This window comes from Natrix helvetica (genome assembly GCF_964273705.1).
Source record: "Natrix helvetica genome assembly, chromosome: 3".
Lineage (NCBI taxonomy): Eukaryota > Metazoa > Chordata > Lepidosauria > Squamata > Natricidae > Natrix > Natrix helvetica.
This window is the reverse complement of record NC_138549.1, coordinates 177,578,918-177,605,785: the sequence shown is the minus strand read 5'-3', so window position 1 is coordinate 177,605,785 and position 26,868 is coordinate 177,578,918. Positions and strand designations below refer to the sequence as shown.

Here is a 26,868-nt window from a genome sequence, read left to right as displayed (position 1 = left end):
AGAGGGAAGGGGTAGGAGAGATAGTCCAATCCAACTTCTGTGTGTGTGTGTGTGTGTGTGTGTGTGTGTGTGTGTGTGTGTGTGTGTTTGAGAGAGGGGGAGGAAGGGAGAGAGGGAGGAAGGAGGGGAAGGAGAAGAAAAAGAAAAAGAAAGAAGGAGCAAAGGAGAAAAACAAATGCTGTCGCTTTAAATTGGAACTGAGCACGCCTGGCTGTGGAATTCTGGGAGTTGAAGTCCACAAGTCTAAAAATATTTGAAACTCAGCACTGTGTCAGTGCCTCACCAGTCATAAACCTCACCGCACGTCACTGAATCCAGGAGACTTTGGGAGACATGATAGCAATATTCCAATATCTCAGGGGCTGCCTCAGAGAGGAGAGGGACAAGAATCAATGGATGGAAACTCATCAAGGAGAGGAGCAATCTGGAACCAAGTGTCAGGCCTGCAGTTATATTCCTTTTAGGATTTTTGGCCTGCCACACACCCTATTAATTTCCTATGCTGTTTCATTAGTGTAGTAATTGGGAGGGGGAATAATAAGGAGTAGAATTGTAGAATGTGTTGATGTCATTCCTTCCTAGAAATCAAGGTCATCTTTTGTCTCCGCATCTCTGCATCTGACCGGAACTAGATGGGTGGAAATGCCAGCGTGGGCAAAGAAGATTGGACCGTGTGATGGATTTATGAGTGTGGGGATAAGATCATGAACTTTCAACTGGGTGGAATCCCAGGAAGCTTTAAGATTTGGGATTCCACAATTTGTGCCAACATGTCTGTCTTATTAAATTGGAACTTTAAGGATAGCTCTGACTCTGATTTAATTCTGCATGATATTTGGAACGCTGGCACTAAGGAGAATAGAACAGAATAGAAATAAAATAGGAATAGGAAAGCATGGGAATAGGATAGGATATGAATAGAATAAGAAGAGAAGAGAACGTTGGAAGGGACCTTGGAGGTCTTCTAGTCCAACCTCCTGCTCAAGCAGGATGCTCTCTACCATTTCAGACAAATGGCTGTCCAATCTCTTCTTTAAAGCTTTCAGTGTTAAGGCACCCACAATTTCTGGAGGCATGCTGTTCCACTGGTTAATTGTTTTCCCTGTGAGGAAATGTCTTCTTATTTCTAGGTTGCTTCTGTCTTTGGTTAGTTTCCATCCATTTCTTCTTGTCTTACCTTCAGGTGCCTTAGAGAATAGAATGACCCCCTTTCCATTGTGGCAGCACCTCAAATATTGCAAGACCTCTATTGTGTCCCCCTGGTCCTTCTTTTCATTAGACTAGACATAACCCAATTCCTTAATGTGTTTGAGCCTCCAGTCCCCTCATCATCCTGGTTGCTCTTCTCTGCACTCTTTCTAGAGTCTCTGCATCTTTTTTAAAGTTGGGGACCAAAGCTGGATGCAGGATTCCAAGTGTGGCCTTGGCAAGGTATTTATAAAGCGGTACTAACACTTCACATGAACTTGACTCTATCCCTCTGTTAATGCAGCCTAGGACTCTGTTGGCTTTTTTCGATGGTCCCTTCCAACTCTGTTCTTCTCTTTTCGGTTGACTTAGAGCAGAAGCATCTAACCACCTTGTTGCAAATTCTCCTAGAGAAGTTTAAACCTTCCATTCTTACCTGACCCTTCGGTTACTGCTCTGTTTTTTTCTCAGCCCCTCTGACACTTGTTCTGCTTTCCACAAAGTGGTCATTTTCTTTCCTGTTGTAGGTTCCCTGTCAGAGTTCAGATGGCTTTAAAGATTATGATTGATTTCAGCTAAAATCCCCCAGAGTTCTCTTTCTTCCTTCTTCAAACACTTAGAATCCACAAAGACCTGTTCTCTCTCATTCCAGAGAGCAAAGCTGGTGCAAGTTACAGGAAGCAGAATCAATGGACACACAGAGAGAAAAATCCTCATTCCTAGAAGAATTGGGCAGGGAAGTCAATACCCCCAAGATGCAGTGGTCTTCCTTTCACTGGGGCTGAACAATCATCCAGCCAGGAAACTTTAATATGGATTCTGCTGAATTGAATATTTGAATATTGAAATGTCCTTCAATTGGGACCTTCCTGGCTCTGCTGCCACTCTGGAGTTCTGCTTGACCACAGAAATGATCCTTGGACATCGATATGGACCTGTCTAGCTTTCCCCAAAACTGGCCAGACAACCCAACTCTCCGGATTCCTCACCTCACAGGTCCTCACTTTTAATATTAGCACTAATTAACTCATTAATCATTAGCATTATTACTGCAGCTTTATAAAGCCTCAGTAAGGCCACACCTGGAATCCTGCATCCAGTTTTGGTCACCAAGTTATTAAAAAGTTGTTGAGACTTTGGAAAGAGCGCAGAGAAGAGCAACTAAGATGATCAAAGGCCTGAAGACTAAAACATATGAGGAAGAGTTGCAGGATTTGGGAAGGTCTAGTTTAAAGGAAAGAAGGACCAGGAGGGACAGGATGGCACTCTTCCAGTATTTGAGGGGCTGCCACAAAGAAGAGGAGGTCAGCCTATTCTCCAAAGCACCAGAAGGCAGGACAAGAAATAATGGATGGAAACTGATCAAGGAGAGAAGCAACCTGGAATTAGAAAGAAATTTCCTAACAGTGAGGACAATTAACCAGTGAAACGCATTTCTTCCACAAGTTGTAGTTGCTTCATCACTGGAGGATTTTAAGAAGAGGCTAGACAGCCACTTGTCTTGAACGGTATAGGATCAACCTGCTGGGTTGGAATAGATGACCTCCAAGATCCCTTCAGGCTCTATTCTGATTGACCAATTATAAAAATCTTTGTCTTCCCAATCTTGGTCTTATACAATAATACAATAGTAGAGTTGGAAGGGACCTTGGAGGTCTTCTAGTCCAACCCCCTGCCTAGGCAGGAAACCCTATACCGTTCCAGTCTTCTTCTAAGTAAAGCTGAAACCCAACAATTGTTGGCTTTTCTTGTCAGGGCTTTCTCTTTTTCTGTGAGTGCAACAGTCCCACCAAGCATGTCTAAAAGCTCAGAGGGACTGACATGCAATCATTTCTCCACCCACATTGCATCTGGCCAACAGCTGTCTCTGGGCGACTGGGTCCTTCTTTGGCAGCTGTGAAGAATTTGGTGAATAAAGTTAAGACGATCCAGAAGGTGACAGGCAGAATAACAGAATTGGGAGAGATCTTGGAGGTCTTCTAGTCCAACCTCCTGCCTAGGCAGGAAACCCTACACCACTTTAGGCAAATGGTTGTCCAACATCTTCTTAAAGACTTCCAGTGTTGGGGCATTCACAACTTCTGGAGGCAACTTCTGTTCCACTGATTAATTGTTCTTACTGTCAGGAAGTTTCTCCTCACTTCCAAGTTGCTTCTCTCCTTGATTAGTTTCCACCCCTTGCTTTTTTTCCTACCCTCGGGTGCTTTGGAGAGTAGCTTGACTCCCTCTTCTTTGTGGCAACCCCTTGGAAGACTGCTATCTATCATGTCACCCCTTGTCCTTCTTTTCATCAAATTAGACATACCCAGTTCCAGTAACAATTCTTTATATGTTTAGCCTCCAGCCCCCTAATCATCTTTGTTGCTGTTCTCTGCACTCTTTCTAGAGTCTCCACACCTTGTATATCTCATGGCACCTAATGAATGGTGGTGGTGGAGAAGAATGTGAAGCTCCTGGGAGCAGAATGAAAAGAGAGGTGAGGCAAGAATATCCATATTGCTACAACCAAATTACATTCAACCCTCCTACATGGTCATTGGTCCTTATCTAAACTAGATCTAAATAATCTAACTTTTGATTGTTAGTTGAGAAGATTCTTGTCATATGCTTTTAGCAATAAATCAGCTTAATTGAACCTTTATGTGTGGCTCCTGGTCTGCTTTGAGAGTTATCACAATTCCACTAGACTTGAAGGAGGTGATAGTGGTGTCTCTTTTTTATATAGAAAAAGTTTTTTTATTAAATATACATTAAAACTTTGGACACAGTGTAACCGTCCTGGTGAAATCTACGCCATACATGCTAAGATATAAAGTTATACATTGTAACCACCCTGCTTTTTAACATTTGATCTATTCCGTATTTGCAAATATAGAAATATCATGTTTCCAACCATGTTTCTTTGTGTTTATCTTATACATTTCCACTGTTATAGTTTCATACATAATTCTAGTCTCCATTCTATGAATCAGCCATTGCCTATTTTGGGTCTTTCCTTTTTGTTCCAATCATCGATAGAATTTATCCCATAGCTTATAATATTCTGATTCGTCTTTATTCTTCAATTCCCACGTCAATTTATCCATTTCAGCACAAATCAGAATTTTCCTAATTATTTCTCCTTCTTGTGGAGTTTCCCTGTTTTTTCCAATTTTGGCAAAAGACCACTTTTGCTGTCGTAATAATATGTATTGTTAAGTAAATGACCCCCTTGTTCTATTTATTGTTTATAATTCCCAAAAGAAATAGTTCCGGTGTGGATTCTGTTTCCTCTTCGGTTATCTCTATCGGCCAATGCTAGGGGTTTCTCAAGGGTTCTTTCCTTTTCAAGAAGGTCCTTGAGAAGGTGATTGGTTGAGAGGAAGCCCTGAAAGAAATAGATTATTTACACCTCTTCCAAGTGGGTTTCAAGATGGGGCACTGTGTGGAGACAACACTGATCACTTCTGTGGTGGGGCTGGGAAGCCATCCTGGTTCTTCTTGGTCTCTTGAGGGTTCTTTTATTTTATTTTATTTATTATTCGTATTTATAGACCGCCCCCTCTCCCGAAAGGGTTCTCAATGCCACCAATCATTCTGTCGTTCTGGATGGGGGAGTGGGAGGCACAGGACTTGGTGGTGATCCTCCTTCCTCCATGACTGGTTCCAGTCAGTACTGATAGGAGGAGAGAGGTCAGCCTTGGGATGCCTGGGGGTTTGAAGCTCTCTCTCCCTTTCTCTTTGTCACCTACATGTGGCTCTGAGTCAGGTATCATCAGAATGCTGAGGGAGGCTCAGCTGTACATCATGGCCCTTGACCAGCCAAGCAATGCGGTCAACTCTTGTCCCAATGCCTGGAGGGGAAGAAGGTCCCAATGAGATGGAACCAGCTCAAAGCCAACCCTAGCAAGACTGAGTGGCCATGGCTGTCCAGGCCCCTGGGGCTCTATCATATTTCACCCTGAAAAGGCTGCCATACTCCCTAATCAGAATAACAATAATGACAGAAGGACAGGAAGGGACCTTGGAGGTCTTCTAGTCCAACCTCCTGCTCAAGCAGGAGACCCTGTACCATTTTTGACAAATGATTGTCCAGTCCCTTCTAAAAATCCTCCAGTGTTGGAGCATCCACAACTTCTGGAGGCAAGTTGCTCCACTGGTTGATTCTTCTCAATCTCAGGAAGTATCTCCTTAATTCCAGGTTGCTTCTCTCCTTGATTAGTCTCCACCTGTTGCTTCTTGTCCTGAATTCGAGTCCTTTGGAGAATAGGTTCACCCCTCATCTTTGTGGCAGCACCTAAATCCTTGATCTGATGATCCACCTGGACATGCAGCTCTTGCCTGAAGAGTGGGTGGCAGCTGTGACCAGGAAGGTTTTCACAGAGATTCGTCTTGTAAGCCGTTGCATCCTTCCCTGGTCTGGAGGACAGGATGTGTTGTAACAATCATTCAAGCCAAGTCAAGTCATGGATGGACTACTGCAAGTGTTCTACATGGAGCTGCCCTTGGAGGTCATTCAGAATCTGCAACAGCTTAGAATGTGGTAACCCAGGCAGTATTGTGCAGACAATGCCACACCTACATAACACCCATATTTCATGTTACACTTACTGCCATGGGCTTCTGGATGCCACTCCTCACCTTTGAAGCCCTACAGGGCAGAGGGCCAAGTTATTTGAGGCACATCCTCTCTTCTCTAGTTTCTGCTCAACCTGTGGTCACTGACAGAGTGGACTCCCTCTGGCTCCCATTGATAAAGCAGACCTCATGGCAGGTGAATTCTCCATGTAGTTGCACCTGCCCTGTGGTACAGCACCCTCTGACACCTGCATCCAACTGGCCAGCATTGGAAAGACCTCCTCTCAGGTCTCTACTCAGGTCTTGGTGAAGTGTGGGGATGGGTATCTGCTTTGGCCTCTGCTAAAGGAGGTAAGGGGATTTCGGTGACTTGCCCCTGTGGTTGATGCCATCATTGGGTGAAAGCATGGATTGTATAGTTTTTGCATATGTCAAATATTTGTGTTTGTCAAGGAAGACCTCCCCACCCTGACAGGGCAATATAAACTGTAGAATACAAACTGAGACCAAACCCCAGTCCTTACTAGCACTGGTCTAGTTTGGGTAATGAAATATCTGCAGGAAAAACCAAGCAAGCTTAGAGAACAACAAGAAACCACAGTTCCTTTCTTCTTCTTCCTCTTCTTCTTCTTCTTCTTCTTCTTCTTCTTCTTCTTCTTCTTCTTCTTCTTCTTCTTCTTCTTCTTCATCATCCCTCACTCCCTTCTAGCACTGATGATGTTCCCTAGTTGGATCATGAAATGTCTGCAAGAAAACAGCCAAGCTCAGAGAGCACCAAGGGCGCCACAGTTTTCCACCTCCTCTTCCTCCTCCTCCTCCTCCTCCTCCATAAACCACACTCCCTCCTAGCACTGATGATGTTCCCTAGTTGGGTCATCTGCAAGAAAACAGCCAAGCTCAGAGAGAACCAAGGAGCCCTCATGTCAACCCTGAGTTGCAAATATTCTCCTCTATATGTCAAGTTGCCCAGAGGCGTTTGGAGGTCAAGTCACTTAAACATTTCAAGAAATCAAGATTGTAGAATGGGTTGGAGTGTTCGACCATCTTGTGAAAGAGGAAAGAATTTGGACTGTCACTGCATTAAGTCACCCTGCTTCCTGGATCTGGAAGTGTGAAATTCCCAGTGGGGAGAATAAATAGAGCCAGCAGCCCAAGTGTGGGGCAGACGGCTTCACCATGTCTTCTGGAGGTCTTCTTCTCCTGCTGGGACTCCTCACCCTCTGGGCAGAGCTGACCCCCGTCTCCGGCCAGGACCGTCCAAGTGAGCTTTCAGAAAGATCTCGGGACCCTTGGCAGGGAGGGGCAGGGAGGGGCTGAAGTGGTCAGAGTTGGTGGGGCTTCTTCTGGGGAGGTTCTGGAGAGGGTGATTGGGGGTCAGCTGAACAGGAGACAGAAATGGGGGGGGGGCAAGAAAGAGAGATGCAGTTTTAGGGGAAGTCCGAGCTCTCTTTACTCAAGGCAGCTGCAGAATCAGGATTTTCAGCCACAGGAACAATCCTCTCAGCCATTGGATCCAATCCCCAAAGCAGGAAACCAAATGAAAAGATCTCCAATGGCTCCCGACTGCTTCCAATCTGAGCGTGCTAGGAGGGCCCCAGGTAGGGGAGGAGCCTTAAAGACTGACTATCTATCTATCTATCTATCTATCTATCTATCTATCTATCTATCTATCTATCTATCATCTATCTATGGATACTTAAAGGAGAATATTTGTAGCTCAGGGTTCAAATGAGGGGTCTTTGGTGCTCTCTGAGCTTGGTGGTTTTCTTATAGATGTTTCATGACCCAAACTTGGTAGCCTCATCTGTGCTTGTGAGGATGTTCCCTAGCTTAGGTCATGAAACTTCAAAACGTTAAGAAACTACCTAGCTCAGAAAGTACCAAATGCACCTCAGAATAAAGGTTTTAACCAACAGGAACCAAACATTTCTTGAAATGTTTAAGTGACTTGACCATCCGGTCTGACTCCCAGAGCAGGAAACCAGATTAAAACATCTCAGATGCCTCTGGACGGTTTGCAGACAGAGAGTGCTAAGAGGGTGCCAGGCTGGGGAAGTGAGTTAAAGACTGTTGTGCTAGCCCAGAGGTCTTCAAACTTGGCAATTCTGGGAGTTGAAGTCCACAAGTCTTAAAGTTGCCAAGTTTGGGGAGCCCTGGGCTAGCCAGTCAAATAAAACCCCCCATCCCCTTTCCATTTGTCCCAGAGTTTTGTTATCTTCCTTCTGATCCTGGACCATGTAAAAATGCAAAACTTCTTCGCTTCTACTACAACCCGGCTTCGAAGCAATGTGAAAGGTTTATTTATGGTGGATGCAAGGGGAACAACAATAATTTTGAGACTTTGGATCAATGTCGCTACACCTGTGTTGGTAAGTAGGGGAGGAGCTGTGGAGTGACTCTTCCAACGCAAGAGAATTTCTTTTGCTCAAGGTTGAACTGTGGTGCTTTCTGAGCTTGGTAGTTTCACAGAATCACAGAGTTGGATGGGACCTTGGAGGTCTTCTAGTCCAACCCCAATGACTGCCTTGCAAATGTTTCATGAGCCAATTAGGTGACACCTTCAGGGCAAGGAGGGGATAGGAGTTGCTCCTTATTTATATCCAAAAGAACCCTGGTGGCCCAGTGGCTAGAATGATGGGTTGACTTCTATCCTTCCAAGGTTGGTAAAAATGAGGACCCAAATTCTGTAAACCACTTAGAGAGGGCTGCAAAAGCACTGTGAAGCGGTATATAAGTCTAAGGGCTATCGCTACTGCTACATTTTCAGGATTTTCTGTATTAAAATATGAATCACAGTCCAACATTTTCTTTTTCTTTGTCGCATGTTCACCATACATGGTAGAAAGTCCCTTCTTTGTTTTTTACATTTCCCACATTCGTTGGATGTGCAAGATTCCTTTAATGGAAGCTTTGCAATAAATCAGAATGAGCTTATCCAGTTGTGTTTCTGACCCTCAGCCGCCTCGGGACCTTCTGTTTTGCAGAAAAGCGTGGGGAGTGTCCCAAGGCCCCTCCGAACGTATTACTTCCTTGTGTCGTGATGTGTGAAAATGACTGGAAATGCCCTGAGAATCAGAAGTGCTGCAAGTTGGGCTGCATGATTTCCTGCAGGAATCCAACCTAAGGTAACATCTGCAGGTTGACATTCGCTTTGTTTGCTTAGACCACACACACACCCCAGTGGTGAAACGTAAAATTTTTTGCCACTGGTTCTCTGGGTGTGGCTTGGGGGCGTGGCTTGGGGTGTCATGTGACTGGGTGGGCGTGGCCAACTTTTAAAAAAAATGTAAAGCATTTTTACTACCTATTTTTCTGAACCGGTAGTAAAAATGCTTTAAGTGGGGAGAAAAGATTCAGCTGTGACGTGCAACCGTGGGACACTTCCTCCCCCCCCCACTTTTAAAAGGACTTTTTTGCTACCGGTTCAGGTTAATAGGTAGTTTAAAAAATTATTTAAAAAGGCGGGGGGGAGTTCCCATGATCGCATGGCACAGCTGATTGTCACGGAACCTTCTCCCCCCCCTTTTTAAAGCATTTTTTCCTGCCTATTCGCCCAAACCGGCGGGAAAAAATGCTTTAAAGAGTGTGTGGGGGGGGGAAAGCTTCCATGACGATCTCATTGGCTCACAGCTGAGCTGCACAATCCTCGAAAGCTTTTTTTTTTTACTAACGGTTCACGGAACCAACAAGAATTGTCCCTACTGGTTTGCACAAACTGTGCAAACCGGTAACATTTCGCCCCTGCACACACACACAAACACAAACACACACACACACACTTTCCATGTTTCCAACAGATATAATTAAAGTAAAAAAGGAAGGTGGGGTGATCTTTAAACCCCAAGCAGGCCCATCCCCTTTGGTGAGATGTGGCAGGGCTCTTCGTCCTGATAGATAGCCACCCCCACTCTGTGGAAGCCTTATGGGAGACCCTCCCTGTCCCCTTCCAACTGTCTCTTGACCTCTCCTCCTCCTCCTGAACCACCATGGGGAGAGAAGGTTGGCCGCCCAGTTCAGCTGCTTCTGGGCTCCATGTGGAAGGAGAGAGCCCTCCTGCCAGCCTGGTCAGGAAGCCAGAAGGCCTTGGGCAATGAGGACCTCTAGAGGAGAGGCCGGGAGAGAACACCATGCTCACTTTGGTCCACCTCATCCTCTGGGAAGACCACAACTGGTCTATGCTCAGGTGACAAGAAGGTCCATAGCTTCATCTGGGCAGCCTGTCAACTCATAAAGCATTTGTATGGCTGTTATCCAGTTGCCATGGTGAGGAAAGGGAGGGGGAGTGCATTCCACACATACTTTCAGATAGAGTCGGATCTCAGATTACCGCAGCAGGCTTGGGAGGGGTGCACCTCATTGGGGAATGTGATTTATGACACAGACTGAGGGGAGGGAAGGAACAGGGGAAAAGTTCAGCCATAATTCAAAATGAAGTCAGATCTGACTGCAATGGGGTATTGCTGAAATGGTGTAATAATAATAATAATAATAATAATAATAATAATAATAATAACTCCGCCATTGCCGGTCCCAAGCCCGGATGAGAAAGGAGGAGGGTTGGGGTCAGGTTGGCAACCTGGCCCCATAAAAAAACTCGCCAACCCATACAACATGGTGAAAGAAACGAATAAAAATTATATACCGCATCGGTCGTCGCGCGGGTTAACAAGGGCCACGGCGGATGTTGAGGTCCCTGGGCATCCGTCGACAAGTGGGCTACAAGTGGACCAGCCAACAAAACGACAGAAATATAGTGCAGATGAAAATCGTGCCATAATGACCTGTTACTACAACTCAGAGCCAAAAAAAAGAGGCTATTTAAAGCGAATGTATGATTTATGGAAACAACAATATCCAGATTCAAATGTTAGTGAACAACGACTAGCAGATCAAAGGCGATTTATTATATGGAATAAAGTGTTTAGCGAAGTTGAACTTGAGGAAATTCAGGCAAATTGCAAAACAACAACAAGAACATCACAAGAGGAAATAACTGATACTCATGACACAACTAAAGAAATCATAGGAGAACTCTCAGAGGAAGCTGCCGGAGAGGAAATAACAACACTACCACCAGAACTAGTTACCATTGAACCAACTGATGAACCAACTCAAAAACAAAATGAACTGAAGGACAAGATCATGGAGCATTTTCTGGCTAGGGAGGAAAGGCAACGTTTACCATCATTAAAAGCTGTCCCTAAGAAAATTTTGGGTCCTATCATGAAAATGGTTAATGCAGTGCTTTCAACAATTGAATCGGGATCCATCTTGGAAACGAACCAGTTAATGTACAGTGCAGCTGTAATAGTCACTAATGAACTAGGCATTAAAATCAAAGCACCTAATCACACAATGGAAAAAGCATCAAAGCCAAAGTGGAAAATCCGATTAGAACAAAAAGTCAAAAAATTAAGGGCAGATGCTAGCAACTTGAAGAACATGCGTGAGCAACGGCTTAAAAACAACAAAATTATAGATCAGCTAATCAGAAGGTATAGATTGGATACAAGAAACATCAATGAAGCTGTAGAGATTGTAAAACAGCAGATAACAGCAACAGCTAGGAAAATTGAAAGATATGAGGCATGAATCATCCAGTATAAACAAAATCAGCAATTTCGATCAGACCAACGGCGTTTTTATCAAAGTCTTAATGTGAATGGTGACACCAAAAGTCAAAAACCAGAAAAGCAGGCCACAGCTGAATTCTGGAAAGAATTGTGGGAAAATGCAAAGGACTACAATAAGGAAGCAAAGTGGATACATGACTTTGAGGAAAGCATTGGTAATAAATAAATGCAAGTATTAGAAATAACAACTGAGATGGTCAAAAATCGAGTAAAAAAAGTAAAGAATTGGACATCACCTGGAAATGACCAATTACATGGTTTCTGGCTCAAATATCTGACCAGTTTACATGCAATGTTGGGCAGGCAACTGAATGAAATTTTACAAAATGGTCAAATTGATGAATGGTTGACAACTGGAAAAACATACTTGATTCAGAAAGATGCAACTAAAGGAACAATACCTGAAAATTACAGACCAATAACATGCTTGCCAACAACCTTTAAATTACTCACAGGCATTATTGCAGATAACATTATGGATTATTTGGAAACAAACAACATCTTGCCAGTAGAGCAAAAAGGCAACAAAAGAAGGAGTAGGGGCACAAAAGATCAGCTCCTAATTGATAAAATGATTTTAGAAAATTGTAAGAAAAGAAAAACGAACTTGAATATGGTCTGGATTGATTATAAAAAAGCATTTGACTCATTGCCACATAGTTGGATCATAAAATGCTTAGAAACAACTGGCATTAGTAAAAATATTATATCCTTCACTGAAAAGGCGATGAAACAATGGAGAACTGAGTTGGCAGTAGGGAATGAGAACTACGGAATGGTTAATATCAGGCGAGGAATTTTCCAGGGTGATTCACTTTCACCTCTTCTCTTCATCATCGCGATGATTCCACTATCAGTAATCTTTAAAAAAATGAAATTAGGCTACCAAACAGCCAAAGAAGCTGAAAAAATTTCACATTTATTATATATGGATGATTTGAAACTCTATGGAAAGTCAGAAATAGAAATCCAATCACTGACAAACACAGTCCGAGTATTCAGCAACGATATTTCAATGCAGTTTGGCATGGAAAAATGCGCCACTGTATCCATAAAAAGGGGCAAAATCACTACATGTGAGGGAATTGAAATGCCCAATGGCCAACTAATTAAATGCAATGAAAATGAAGCCTACAGATACTTAGGCATTTTGCAGTTGGATAACATCAAACATGGAGAAGTAAAAACTATTGTCAGGAGAGAGTACACCAACAGAGTTAGGAAAATTTTGAAATCTAAATTAAATGGTGGAAATACAATCAAGGCCATACCTGGGCAATACCAGTTATAAGATACACAGCTGGTATAGTTAACTGGACACAAGCTGATTTGGACATTTTGGACCGAAAAACCAGGAAACTAATGACAATGCACTACAGTTTACATCCACGCAGTGACACTGATAGACTATACCTGCCCCGAAAATCAGGTGGCAGAGGACTATTACAAGTGAAGCAAATAGTTGAAGAAGAAAAACATGCACTGGCTGATTATTTAAAAGAAAGTCAAGAACATCTATTAATCGAAGTAAAGAACAAAAATCTACTGAAGGCCCAACAGACGAAACAAGAATACAGAAAAGATGTGATAAAATCAAGAATGGAGAGTTGGCAGAACAAAGCATTACATGGTCAATTTCTGGAAAAAATAAAAGATAAAGTGGACAGTGAAAAAACTTGGTTATGGTTAACAGCAGGTACATTAAAGAAAGAAACAGAGTCACTAATCCTGGCTGCGCAAGAACAAGCTATCCGAACAAATGCCATTAAGGCCAAAATCGAAAAATCCTCTGATGATGCCAAATGCAGACTCTGCAAAGAAGTTGATGAAACTGTTGACCACATACTCAGCTGCTGTAAAAAAATCGCACAGACTGACTATAAAATGCGGCACAATTCAGTGGCACAAATGATCCACTGGAATTTGTGCAAAAATTATAATATTAAAACAGCAACAAACTGGTGGGAACATAAGCCTGAAAAAGTCATCGAGAGTCAGATGGTCAAGATCTTGTGGGATTTTCGCATACAAACGGATAAAATACTGGTGCATAATACACCAGACATCACACTGGTTGAGAAAAATAAGGTTACAATCATAGACATCGCAATACCAGGTGATAGCAGGGTCGAAGAGAAGGAACATGAAAAAATTGCGAAATACCAGGACTTAAAAATCGAAATCCAACGATTATGGCACAAACCAGCAGTGGTAATTCCAGTGGTAATCGGCACACTGGGTGCTATTCCAAAAGCACTGGAATTACATTTTAAACAGTTAAAAATTGACAAAATCACCATCAGTCAAATGCAAAAGGCTGCACTGCTTGGATCTGCACACATATTACGAAAATACGTTATGACGTCCTAGGCCCCTGGGTGGGGCCCGACTAGTAATTAATGCCAAATCCGGCGAAACAACTGGCCGCTGTGATACAATCGTATAATAATAATAATAATAATAATAATAATAATAATAATAATAATAATAATAATAATAATAATAATAAATATTTATTTCTTAGCCGCACCCTCTCCCGAAGGACTCGGGGCGGCGTACAACAAAACATAGGAAATAAATATATAGACAAACATACATATAACAAAAACATATACCAGGACATGTACAAGGACATGTACAAGGAGGAGGTGAACTGATAGATAAAAACAAGTAAAAACACAATGTTTAAAAACCCCTAAATAAATTGAATGCAATTAAAATACCCCAAATTTTAAAAAAAATGACTGGATTTCTTTTGAAACTTGGCTAGAGACTCATGAATTAATTAGGGCATCTTTCGGAAATCTGACACAGCCAAATATCAGCTCATGTTTCAGATTGTGATAAATGCTCCCTGTCTGAGTTAGGAAGCTCAAGTGAATGGGCCCCTGTCTGTGGTCTGAGCAGTGGCCTTGTGATTTCCTAGAAAGAGAGGATTGGGGTAAGATGCTGGAGGTCATCTAGTCCATCCTCCTTCTAGGGCAGAAATCCTCAGCGCATCTTGGACAGCTGGCTATCCCACCTTTGCTTGAAACCCCCATTGATGGATCCCCAGAATTCCAAGGGGGGAGGCTGCCCCATTGCTTCCTGGCTCTCTCCCAATCGGACCATTCTTCCCGATTTCAGCTTTGGATCTCCCTGGTTGTAAAATGAGGCAGGGGGAAACACCAGAGGCAGTTCTCATATCTGAATGTTTGCTTTTACAGGATCACCAATGAGGAGACCCAGCAGAAGTGGAACTACTGTTCCCACTTGACCCAAAGATCCTCCTTCTGCCCTGGACCACCCTGGAGACCCTCCGCCCAAACCCCACTCTGGGCTCATTCCTTTTTCTCTGCAATAAAGCTTTGGGCCCTAGCTTCTGTCTCAGTCTCTTCCATCATGTGTCTGTGGAGATTCTCTGTCATTCAGGTCATGGCTGTCCCAAAGGTTCTTTTCCTCATCCATGCTGAGAAGGGAAACATCTTCAAAGACAAAACAAGAAAGTCCAGTTACCACAATGCAATACAAAGGATGACCGTGACTCTAGAAAGAGGGAGAGCAGATCCACCAAGTAGATGAAGGGACTGGAGGCTCAACCGTATGATGGACAGTTCAAAGAAGTAGCTCTGTTTAGCCTAATAGGAATAGGAATACTCTTTATTGGCCAATGCAATGCAAGTGCCATTGGACACACAAGGAATTCATCTCCAGTGCAAATTCCTTGCACGCAAATAAACGAAGAGGAAGCTCAGAGGAGACGTCTTCCATTCCTGGAAGGGCTGTCCTAGGGAGGAGGGGGTTGATCTATTATTTAAGCATCGGAGGGCAGGACAAGAAAGAATGGGTGAAAGCTCCTCAGAGAAAGATCCAAGAATGGGGCAACTGGCTGCAACTGACCTGCCCTGGCCAACTCGTCCCAGGGTGACTCATTGCAGGATAACCGTACAACGGATAACTCAAAAGAGGACCAGTTGAATTGCAAAGGGCCTTGTCTTGCTTTAGGTTGGAGCCCACCAACCCCTCTGGCTGAAAAGTTGGGTTCCCAGGAGTCTCTCATTCCTGTTAGTACAACGGGTACTTGTCTTCTCCTGAACTTTCTGGTGTTCTGGCTTCCTCCATGTTTCCTCATCACTTTCACCCCTGGCCTTCATGTTGCAAGGCGGAAATGGAAGCCGCTAAGCCCCAGCTGTGACCGTGACATCGAAGGGCTTCAGTTAGGGTACACTTTGTCATTCCAACAAGCAAACATCTGTTGCAACCCCAGGATCCTATTTTGCAACCCAACCTCCGGGAAGGAGCAGCAGCCCCAGCTCTGCCCTGCATGGTGCCCAACTGCAAACATGATGGGCCTCCATTGATAAAGATCTCCCTTACCTGCCCCACCTATTTGCCCCATCATGGGAAAAACCAACAATTCGTAGCGTTGAGAAAACATCTTGTTAGCTCTCCGTTTCTCTTGCTCCTTCAGCAGCATTTCTCACTTCCTCCCAGCAGGACTTAAAAACCCATCCCTCCAGCCCCACCTCACATTCCCACTGCACCAGCACCATGAAGGCTGCGCACGGCTCCCTCCTCCTCCTGGGTCTCCTTATCCTCCTGGTGGAGCTGCCCCCTTCGAGGGGAGAAATAGGTAAGGGGGGCATAGCCCCCACACAGCAAGTATTGCCAACCTCAAAGCGGCTGTTGTAAGCGGAGTCTTTCCGGGGCTTCATCCGGATGGTCCTGGGGGCTTCAGCTGCTTTTCCTGGCAGCTCTGCAGATTAAGGAAGAGCCACAGAGAGATCAGCAAATAGAGTATTAATGGGCGGGGCAGAGCGAGGGAGGCGTCTGGTGCAAGGAATCTGGACCAAGAAGATTGATCCGAGCCCATAAAAGAGGATTCAGGAGGGCTTGGATTTAAGAGCGCTTGAGGGAACCCAGCGATTCTAAGTTAGTAACATGTTTGCTTCCACCCACCCCCAGTTCTGCCTGCTCTTCTCTTACAGAAGGGGAGCGGTTCCGTTTTATTTTCATCTGTTTATCTATTTTACTTTCCCTTGGGGCCTCAAGAGGGGCAGACCTGCAAGATCTAAGCTAATGAATAAGGAGGACCTAACAGAAGGGCTCCCTCTCAGCCGCAGCCCCAGAGCGTCCCTCCCTCAATTGAGGCAGCCACAGGTCAACCAGTTGCCCATGTTTCTTCTCATCTCCATCCACGGATTTGAGGTCTACCGTTTGTTTATGGCAACAACCCCAATCCCACAAGTCCCCTGATGTTGTCTTCCCAGGCTGGCTGGTCCTTCTCCAGCCACCCCAACATCTCCCCCACCTGCCCCTTCCTCCTCCTTTCCGGGAGGTCCCCATGTCCTCTGACTCACCCTAGGAAGATTCAAGTGATTCCTTCTCCTCCAGGATTCAGGAGCACCATTGATGGGGAGATTCTGGAAACTCTTTGGAGGTTCAGCTTGTTCTGAGGCATCACCTTTTTGCAACTCTCTCTTTCCTTTCCCCTCAGCCTTTGGAGGAAGGGTCTTCTGTTGTCCACCCTCAAGTCTTTGCCAAGTCCCTGTTAGAGCTTGGTCATCTTCAAAGGAAGCTGGCAGCATCTTCACCTTCAACATATTTTTTATGTTTGGCTGAGATGAAACGGCCCTTCCTGAACTTCTACAGAAGTTGGAGGGTCTTCAAGATTTCTTGTAGTCCTGAAGTCCCTTCAAAATATATCAAGAGAACTGAAGTCAGCTGGAATCTTCTGATGGGGCTCTTATTAGGAAATTATTTTCCTGTGATCTTAAACTGAGTTGAATATATTTAAAAAAGAAAAATATAGTTTTTCTTACCAACACCGGATGTGTCAGGGAATGTCAAGGAAGGGCTGTTTAATGTCCATCATTTTGGAGAGGGGAGCTGGGGTTGGTTGGTTGGATGGTTTGATCTTTTATTTACTTATGCAATAATTCTTACTACTGTTGTGTTGGGAGTTGACTTGAAGAGGACATGACTCTGGTTTGCTCCCTGTTCAAGAGACTTTCATTGTTCAGCAGTGGGCTGCTTAAAATAATTATTATGCAATGCCAAAGGAGACATGTTCATGTATTGATCCTTTCATATATTTTGTTTCATTCGTTTGGCATAAAAAGGTTGACATAGAACAAAACGACCACAAAACCCTGGAATGTTTTCCTTTTCAGTGAAGCCTGGCAGGTGTCCCAGGGAACCACCAGGTGCGTTCACTTCTTGTGTCCAGAAGTGTAAAAATGACGAGGAATGTCCGGGGGAGCAAAAGTGCTGCCATATTGCTTGCAGCATTCAATGCATGGAGCCGAGTCCTTGCACAGGTAAGAGCATTGGGTCTTATACCACTCAGTGGAGCTTCGTAGATCCCAGCATGCACCTCCAGACACCGGCACTCCTGGTGACCAGTCCAGCATAAGGGACTGGGAATGTCCTGGGCAGGAGAAGGGTGGCCCTCATCCTTGCATGCCCAACTGTGTGCTATCTGTCTACGGTAAGAACACCGAGTCTTACACCACTCCGTAGAGTTTCTGAGATCCCAACATGGACTGGATTCAAGAGGATCTATCTGGAATCCTTGAAGCTTCTATCCTTCTTGAATATGACCTTGGATGAGCCAAGCCCTGAATATGATGGTGAGGAAAGGAGACCACCCAGGTCTTCTCCAGGCATGAGAGACCAGGCAGTGGAGGGGAATCCCACCTCAGAAGGATGGAGAGAGAGGGTGGGGGGAAGGGCGATGGGCTCTCTTAGCTGAGCCTCCAGAGAGGCTTTAAAGATTTGGGGGGAGGGGTCCTCTTTGATTTCCTAGGACCTGGTCTTCCTTCCTCTTTTCCTCCTTGTGTGAAGGAAGGCCCCGATCCTGCCTTCTCTCGGATGTTTATCAATAGGTTTCTGAATCAAAGACAGGAGCCAAAACACCCACCATCCATGCTCACTGCCTTTGTCATTCATTCCGTGCCCCCTGGAAGAATCCCCTCCAGGAAATCATGCGAGGGATTCCCGCAGACAAAATGATGCCCTCGTGTTTATACGTTTCAGACAAGGAGTTTATTTTGCTCACACATTCCCACTCCTGCGAGAACATTTTTTTTTCACACTGGCTCTTCTGTCCCCTTTTTCCTCTTGAGAGGAGGAAAGTCCCAATCCCGCCGTTTATTTGAAATTTATCGAGATGTCTTCTCAAAGACCAGTGTGACTTCAAGAGATCCCTCAGGCCTGACTCTGTTTCTTTTCACAGGACCCTTTGGGTGTCTACTGAATGCTTCTGCATGAACTTTGCCCTTCTGAATTGTGGCCAATGTACCAACTTGACCCAAAAGAATCTTCTTCTGTCCTGGTCCATCCTGCAGACCCTCTCGCAAAACATTCCGGGTTAATTGTCCTCACTGTCAGGAAATTCCTCCTTATTTTTAGATTGCTTCTCTCCTTGATTAGTTTCCATCCATTTCTCCTTGTCCTGCTTTCAACTGCTTTGGAGAATAGCTAGACATGTCAACCCTGAAGCTGGCCTGACTGAAGCTGTTTTGGAGCTTCAGTGTTGCCACACTACAGCTGAGGGATACGGAGGGGGGAATAGAGATAACTGGGGTTTTGAAGCCAAAACAAGATACTTTCTCCTGGAAACCAAGGTCATTCTCACACCTGGTCAGAGAGAGGAGCAACGCTACCAGGCAACTGGATGGCATCCTGATTGGACCATGTGACTGATGGTTTGGGGAAGGGGAAAAACTTTTACTTTTAATTATGGGGAATCACAGGAATTTTCAGAGTCGGCTTTCACCAGAACTGTGCCAATATGATATATCCAATAAAACTGTTCATGAAGGAATCTACCGACTCTGAGTTTTGTTTGCTATGGGATTATTACTTGGAACCCTGACGGGAACCAACCCCGCCTTTAGATACTGAGACTCCTTCAATGGCTCCACCCAGATGGTCTGTCTGGAGACAATGCAGCAAATCAGATGTTTTAATTAATTTGTTTTATTTAATGAAGCAGAGGAGGGGGGGGAAACAGAAGAGAGAAAAAACAGGAAACAGAACCATTAGAAATGTATCTTTGTAGCTGGAGGTTGAACTGTGAGGTCCTTGATGGTCTCTGAGCCTGGTTGTGTGCTGGTAGGGAGTGGGGTTTCATCTCAATTCAGGGTTGTGCAGTGTGTTTGTGCTCAGCTAAATAGTGTTCTTATCCAAGCACAAAGACACTGCAGCCACCTGATCAGTACAAAAAGAGCATCTATGTCACTGTGGTGGGTTGCTCCCGTTCAGCCCGCTTCCGCCCAGCCGGTAGCAGCGGCAGCAGGAGGCCCCGCCTACCCGCCTGCACATGCGCACATGCGCACACCCGCACACGCGCACACACACACACATGCAGAAGTGCACCTGAACCAGTAGTAAAAATATTTGCAACCCACCACTGATGTATATAACATGTTCTAATACAACTGTATAAAAGGTTCCTGGCCACTCAACCCAATAGAGCACAACTAACACAAGCCCTAAAAAGAAGAACACTGCCATACATCAACAATGTCTCAGAAACAAACCACAGACTTATTACAACCACATGGCATCAGTACAGCACACAAGATAACTAAAGCCCATTAAGCGATTTAAATTTAGTAGCTGAAGCAGTGGGGCAATGAGGCAGAACACAGGGTTACAATTAATTGGTTGGAGAGTGCTGGCTTCTGCCTGAGGCAATCTGCATTGTGATTGGTTCTGTATGTGTGGAGGGGGAGGTTCCTTTTTTCCCGCCTTTTTCTCCTATGTGCTCTGTGATTTACCTCATGATGATGTTCTTTTGTTGATTTACCTCATGATGATATTTCTGTGTTGATTTACCTCAAGATGCTTCTGTTAGCCTATTTTGTTTGGGTTCAGAAGAACCATCAATGAATAGCTTTTGGAAATACTCTAGGGCCTCTTGCTTGAACAGGGGTAGGATTAGAAGATCTCTATGGTCCCTTCCAACTCTTCTGTTATTTTCGTCTGAAGCGTAATGTTCCTGCATCTCTCTGCCCCTTTCATTTGATTTTCCTCCATCTTTGGAGGGTGGGTTTCCCATTGTCCACCCTCAAGTCTTTGCCAGTTACCTGTTGGAGGTTGGCCACCTTCACTGAGCAGCTGGTAGCATCTTCACCTTCAGCATTCATTACATGAGTTTTATGTTTGGCTGAGATGAAACGGCCCTTTCCGAACTCCTAGGGAGGTTTTGAGGTTCTTCATTATTTCTTGTAGCTCTCAAGCTCCTTCTGACTAAGTTGAATAAGCTGAGATGAATGATTGACATGACTTTATCAATAAAGAGCTGGAATGTTCTGATGGGGTTTTATCAGCCCAGAGTCACTTGGTAGGGGAGATGGACAGCATAAAAATAAGAAAGGGAGGGAGGGAGGGAGGGCAGGAGGAAAGAAGAAGGGAAGGGATGAAAGAAAAAAAGAGAGGGAGCAAGGAAAGGAAGGAAGGAAGGAAGGAAGGAAGGAAGGAAGGAAGGAAGGAAGGAAAGAAGGAAAGAAAGAAAGTTTTCCTATGATCTGAAGCTGAGGCTAATATAAAAGAATGAGAAACATTCATGAATCGATTCTTTAATACTTTTTTGTTTGACTCGTTAAGCATAATCAGCTAACCTAGAACAAAACCACAAAGTGCTGGAATGTTCTCCTTTCCAGGGAAGCCTGGGGGGTGGGGGGGAGGGGTCCCAGGGCACCTCCAGACACCGGCACTCCTGGTGACCAGTCCTGCATAAGGGACTGGGAATGTCCTGGGCAGGAGAAGGGTGGCCCTCATCCTTGCATGCCCAAATGTGTGCTATCTGTCTACGGTAAGAACACCGAGTCTTACACCACTCCGTAGAGTTTCTGAGATCCCAGCATGGACTGGATCCAAGAGGATCTCTCTGGAATCCTTGAAGCTTCCATCCTTGGATCTGTCCTTGGATGAGCCAAGGCCTGAACATGATGGTGAGCAAAGGAGACCACCCAGGTCCTCTCCAGCCGTGAGAGGCCAGGCAGTGGAGGCCGGTCCCACCTCAGAAGGACGGAGAGAGAGGGAGGGGGAGGGTCACCCTTAGCTGAGCCTCCAGAGCGGGTCTGATTCTGGCTTAGGAAGATTGGGGTGGGGTCTCTTGGACTTTTTCCCTCCTGAGAGAAGGAAGGTCACGATCCTGCCACTGATTTGATATTTATGGAGAAGTCTTCTCAAGGGCCAGTGAGGCTTCAAGGGATCCTCCATGCCTGACTCTGTTCCTTTTCACAGGATTCTTTCAGTGATGCTTTGGACTTTCTCCCTGGGGTCTTCGGCTTCCTAAATTATGGCCAGTGCACCAACTGGACCCAAAGACCCTTCTTCTGTCCTGGGCCACCCTGGACACCCTCCCCCCAAACACTCCTGGGTTTATCCCTTCTTCCTTGCAATAAAGCATTGCCCTCTTGGTCTCGGGGCCTTCTTCCCTCATTTCCCCCTCCGCCTCCCCCGTGAGAGAAAGGGGGGCTGAGGCACAGAGGGTCTTCCCAAGAGAGAGGGAAGAAGGGAAGATCCCATTAGAGAAAGGAGGCCACGTTGGGTGAAGAAATCATAGAATCCGCTCAGTCTTTGGCATCTTTTCCTTCCCCTCCACACCCTCCCCTCCCCCAGCGAGAGCTGAGCTTGGGTGCTTCTCATTTCCTGTTAGTACAATGGGGCGTATCCCGAATATTCTGGTTTTCTGGCTTCCTCCATGTGTCCTCATCACGTTCACCCCTGGCCTTCATGTTGCAAGGTGGAAATGGAAGCCGCTGAGCCCCAGCCGTGGCCGTGACGTCCAGTGGTTTCAGTCAGGGTACACTTTGTAATTCCAACATGCAAACATCTGTTGCAACCCCAGGACCCCACCCATTTGCCCCATCATGGGAAAAACCAACAATTCGTAGCGTTGAGAAAACATCCTGTTAGCTCTCCGTTTCTCTTGCTCCTTCTGCAGCCTTTCTCACTTCCTCCCAGCAGGACTTAAAAACCCATCCCTCCAGCCCCACCTCGCATTCCCACTGCACCAGCACCATGAAGGCTGCGCACGGCTCCCTCCTCCTCCTGGGTCTCCTTATCCTCCTGGTGGAGCTGCCCCCTTCGAGGGGAGAAATAGGTAAGGGGGGCATAGCCCTCACACAGCAAGTATTGCCAACCTCAAAGCGGCTGTTGTAAGCGGAGTCTTTCCGGGGCTTCATCCGGATGGTCCTGGGGGCTTCAGCTGCTTTTCCTGGCAGCTCTGCAGATTAAGGAAGAGCCACAGAGAGATCAGCAAATAGAGTATTAATGGGCGGGGCAGAGCGAGGGAGGCGTCTGGTGCAAGGAATCCGGACCAAGAAGATTGATCCGAGCCCATAAAAGAGGATTCAGGAGGGCTTGGATTTAAGAGCGCTTGAGGGAACCCAGCATATTCTAAGTTAGTAACATGTTTGCTTCCACCCACCCCCAGTTCTGCCTGCTCTTCTCTTGCAGAAGGGGAGCGGTTCCGTTTTATTTTCATCTGTTTATCTATTTTACTTTCCCCTTGGGGCCTCAAGAGGGGCAGACCTGCAAGATACAAACTGATAAACGAGGGGCGAGGTGAGGGAGGTGCAAGGAATCAGGACCATGGGTTAGGCTGCACATAGAAGATTGATCCAAGCCCATAAACAAGAACCTAGACAATACACATTCAACACTATCTGGGCACCAGATAAAGAACAGTTTAGTGTCAATTATTCTGGAGCTGTGAGCTGGTTGGATAGTTTGATCTATTATTTATTTATGCAATGATTCTTATTACTGCTGTGTTGGGAGCCAACTTGAAGAGGGAATGGCTGGTTGGTTCCCTGTTCAAGAGGCCTTCCTCATTCATGGTCAGCTGCTTAAAAGAATTATTGCACAATACCAAATGAGAAACATTTGTGCATTGATCCTTTAATATATTTTGTTTGATAAACTGACACAGTACAAAAAAACCCCACAAACCACAGGAATGTTCTCCTTTTCAGTGAAGCCCGGGGTGTGTCCCTGGGCTCTTCCAGACGGCACTAGTCCTTGTGCCCAGATGTGCGAAAGTGACGAGGATTGCCCGGGGAAGCAGAAGTGCTGCCTTTATGCTTGCAATGTCCAGTGCGTGGATCCTCTCTGAGGTAAGAGCATTGGGTCTTATCCCACTCTGTGGAGTTTCGTAGATCCCAGCATGGACTGGGCTGATCTCTCTGGAATCTCTCTGGAAGCTTCTGTCCTTCTTGAATCTGTCCAAGCCCCAAATATGATGGTGAGGAAAGGAGACCACCCAGGTCTTCTCTGGCCATTCGAGAGTTTCTGAGATCCCAACATGGACTGGATCCAAGAGGATCTCTCTGGAATCCTTGAAGCTTCCGTCCTTCTTGGATCTGACCTTGGATGAGCCAAACCCTGAATATGATGGTGAGGAAAGGAGACCACATAGGTCCAATGTTCCCTCTAATTATTTTTCAATGTGAGCAGAAAAGTATAGTGTTTGACAAGCACATTTTCATGCCTGAGCAGCACCTGAATTTTTTTCACAGATGTCACCTAAGACAACAACGAAATCAGTATTATTTGAAACTCAAAGTTATGTTTCTTCAAGGTACCCGCTTAATTCAAAGTGTTATATAATATCAGTATCACTTAACAACGCTCCTGCTTAGAAACCAAAATGTTGGGTCAGAAACTCTGGCATTTGAAGCACGCAAGTCTTAAAGCTGTCAAGTTACAAGACCCTTGCACCCCTAACCCTTTAGAAAAAAACCTCCAGGGCTGTTCAAACTTGACACCTTTAAGACTTGTGGACTTCAACTCCCAGAATTCCTCCTCCAGTCATGTTGGCTCAGGAACTCTGGCATTTGAAGCATGGAAGTCTTAAAGCTGTCAAGTTACAAGACCCTTCCACCCCTAACCCTTTAGAAAAAAAATGCAGAAGTCTTCAAACCTGACAGCTTTAAGACTTGTGGACTTCAACTCCCAGAATTCCTCCACCAGTCATGTTGCAGCGACGTCATCTGCGTGGATCTGCTCCATCTTCGGCTTTTTTCACTGGGGGCAGGGCTGCTGCTGAAGATGCCGACGAGCTGCTACCTCCTCCTCCTCCAACAGCACCACCAGATTTGCACTTGAGCTCAGCGCGCGTTACCCCTGCCCCCTCCTCCTCCGCCGTGCTTTTGAGGAGCCATGAGGCTTTTTTTTCCCCTGCTCCCCCCCCCCCGCCTTCCTACTGGCTCCTGCAGCTTCATGGCTCCTCAAAAGCATGGGGGAGGAGGAGGGGGCAGGGGTAACGCGGCGCTGAGCTCAGGTGCTCCGAGCGGAGGGGAGGCGGCGCTGCCACGCGCGGGGATGCCAGCTGGAGCTTTGGTGGTTTTAATTCAGCCGCAGCGCCGGGCGCCAAATCCGGCAGTGCTGTTAGAGGAGGAGGAGGTGGCAGCAGTTCTTCCGGTGGCGGCGGGGGCTTTGGGGCTTCACAACTACCCTCAGTCGCCCCGTGCTCCTCAAAGCAAGTCTGGGGAAGTCCTTTGCGGGCGGCCCGTTCTAGCTGCTGCAAAGGACCTCCCCAGCTTCCGGAGCCTGTGGCAGTAGAAATCACTGCACGGCAGTTGAAAACTGCCGCGCGGTGTTTTCTTGCCACGTGTGCGGCCGCGCAGCCGCGCACCTTAGAGGGAACATTGCCCAGGTCTTCTCCGGCCATGAGAGACCAGGCAGTGGAGGTCAGTCCCACCTCAGAAGGACGGAGAGAGGGGGTGGGGGGAGGGCGATGGTCTCTCTTAGCTGAGCCTCCAGAGAGGGTCCAATTCTGGCTTTAAAGATTTGAGGGGAGGGGTCCTCTTTGATTTCCTAGGACCTGGTCTTCCTTCCTCTTTTCCTCCTTGTGTGAAGGAGGGCCCCGATCCTGCCTTCTCTCGGATGTTTATCCATAAGTTTCTGAATCAAAGACAGGAGCCAAAACACCCACCATCCATGCTCACTGCCCTTGTCATTCATTCCGTGCCCCCTGGAAGAGTCCCCTCCAGGAAATCATGCGAGGGATTCCCGCAGACAAAACGATGCCCCCATGTTTATACGTTTCAGACAAGGAGGAAAAAACGATAGTCATGCATAGGTAATAGATGATGTAAGGATGAATATTCATAATTAGCAAGTCTCAAGTTTTTTCCTGCCCTTCCACCGTTATTAGCCTCAAGAAAGAAGTATTGTCTTAAAAAGTGAAAGAAAGGTTTAACTTCTTTTTCCAGAGCAATTTTGATAAACCCACTGAGAACCTGAAGGTTGCCCCATTTAACACATATACCTTCCATAGTTTATTTTGCTCACACATTCCCACCCCTGCAAGATGTCTGTGGAGATTCTCCATCATCATCCGGGTCTCGGTTGTCCCAAAGGTGCTTTTTCAGGAGGCAACTGGACTTTCTGGTTTTTTCTTTGAAGACATTTTGCTCCTCATCCAAGAAGCTTCTTCAGCTCTGACTGGATGGTGGGGAAGAGAAGGATTTATATTCCTTGCGGGCAGCTGATCATTTGCATCCTTTGAGAGAGTTATTAATGTTTAATAGTCAATGGCTGCTCTTTTGAAGACAGCAAAGTCCACATTTTGGACAGAGAGGACTGCTAGTTTGGAAGAGGGGCAAAGAGGCCATCTATATTCAAACTGAATAGCTCTCTCTCAACAGGGGGGGGGGGGGGGTATGACATCACCTATCTCCAGTCTACAACACGGTCCTTTTGGCCGTTCCAAGAAGGCTCAACGTCTATTTGCATCACTCGGGAGATCCTGAGGTAAACCTCCAAGTGGCCTCAATGACCCTCTAAAACAGGGGTTCTCAACCTGTGGGTCAGGACCCCTTTGGGGGTTGAAGAACCCTTTCACAGGGGTCACCTAAGACCATCGGAAAACACATATTTTCAATGGTCTTAGGAACCGAGACACCAATTTTATGGTTGGGGGTCACCACAACATGAGGAACTGTATTAAAGGGTCGCGGCATTGGGAAGGTTGAGAACCACTGCTCTAAAAGGATGCAAATGACCTGCTATCTGCAAGGAGTATAAATCCTCCCCTTCCCCTCTGTCCAGTCAGAGCTGAAGAAGCTTCTTGGATGAGAAGCAAAACGTCTTCAAAGAAAACAAGAAAGTCCAGTTGCCTCCTGAAAAAACACCTTTGGGACGCTCCTCCGAGAAGTTTTTTTTTTTCCTCACACCAGGCCTTCTTTCTCCTTAATCCCTCTTGTGGGAAGGGAAGATCCCGATCCTGCCATTTATTTGATATTTATTGAGTATCAAATAAATACTGCTGAAAGACCAGCAGAGATTCCCTCAGGCCTAACTCTGTTTCTTCTCACAGGACTCCTTGGGTGTCAACGTCGCTCTTTGTACATCAACGTCGCTCTTCCGAATTGTGGCCAATGTACCAATTTGACCCAAAGACCCTTCTTCTGTCCTGGAGACCCTTCCCCAAAACATACCCAGCTTCATTCCTTCTTCTCTGCAATAAAGCATTGGATTCTGGCTTCCC

General features: G+C 45.7%; 2 long non-coding RNA genes across 2 annotated transcripts; both read left to right on the top strand.

The window, feature by feature from the left end:
- The first annotated feature begins 15,903 nt into the window (after window positions 1–15,903).
- On the top strand, window positions 15,904–19,153 carry LOC309390248. Its single transcript, XR_014175092.1, has 3 exons — window positions 15,904–15,990; window positions 17,531–17,677; window positions 18,595–19,153. It is a non-coding gene; the product is annotated as an uncharacterized lncRNA (long non-coding RNA).
- Window positions 19,154–22,335: 3,182 nt separating this feature from the next.
- On the top strand, window positions 22,336–26,868 carry LOC309390135. The gene is made up of 3 exons (XR_014175070.1): window positions 22,336–22,476; window positions 23,351–23,491; window positions 26,698–26,868. It is a non-coding gene; the product is annotated as an uncharacterized lncRNA (long non-coding RNA).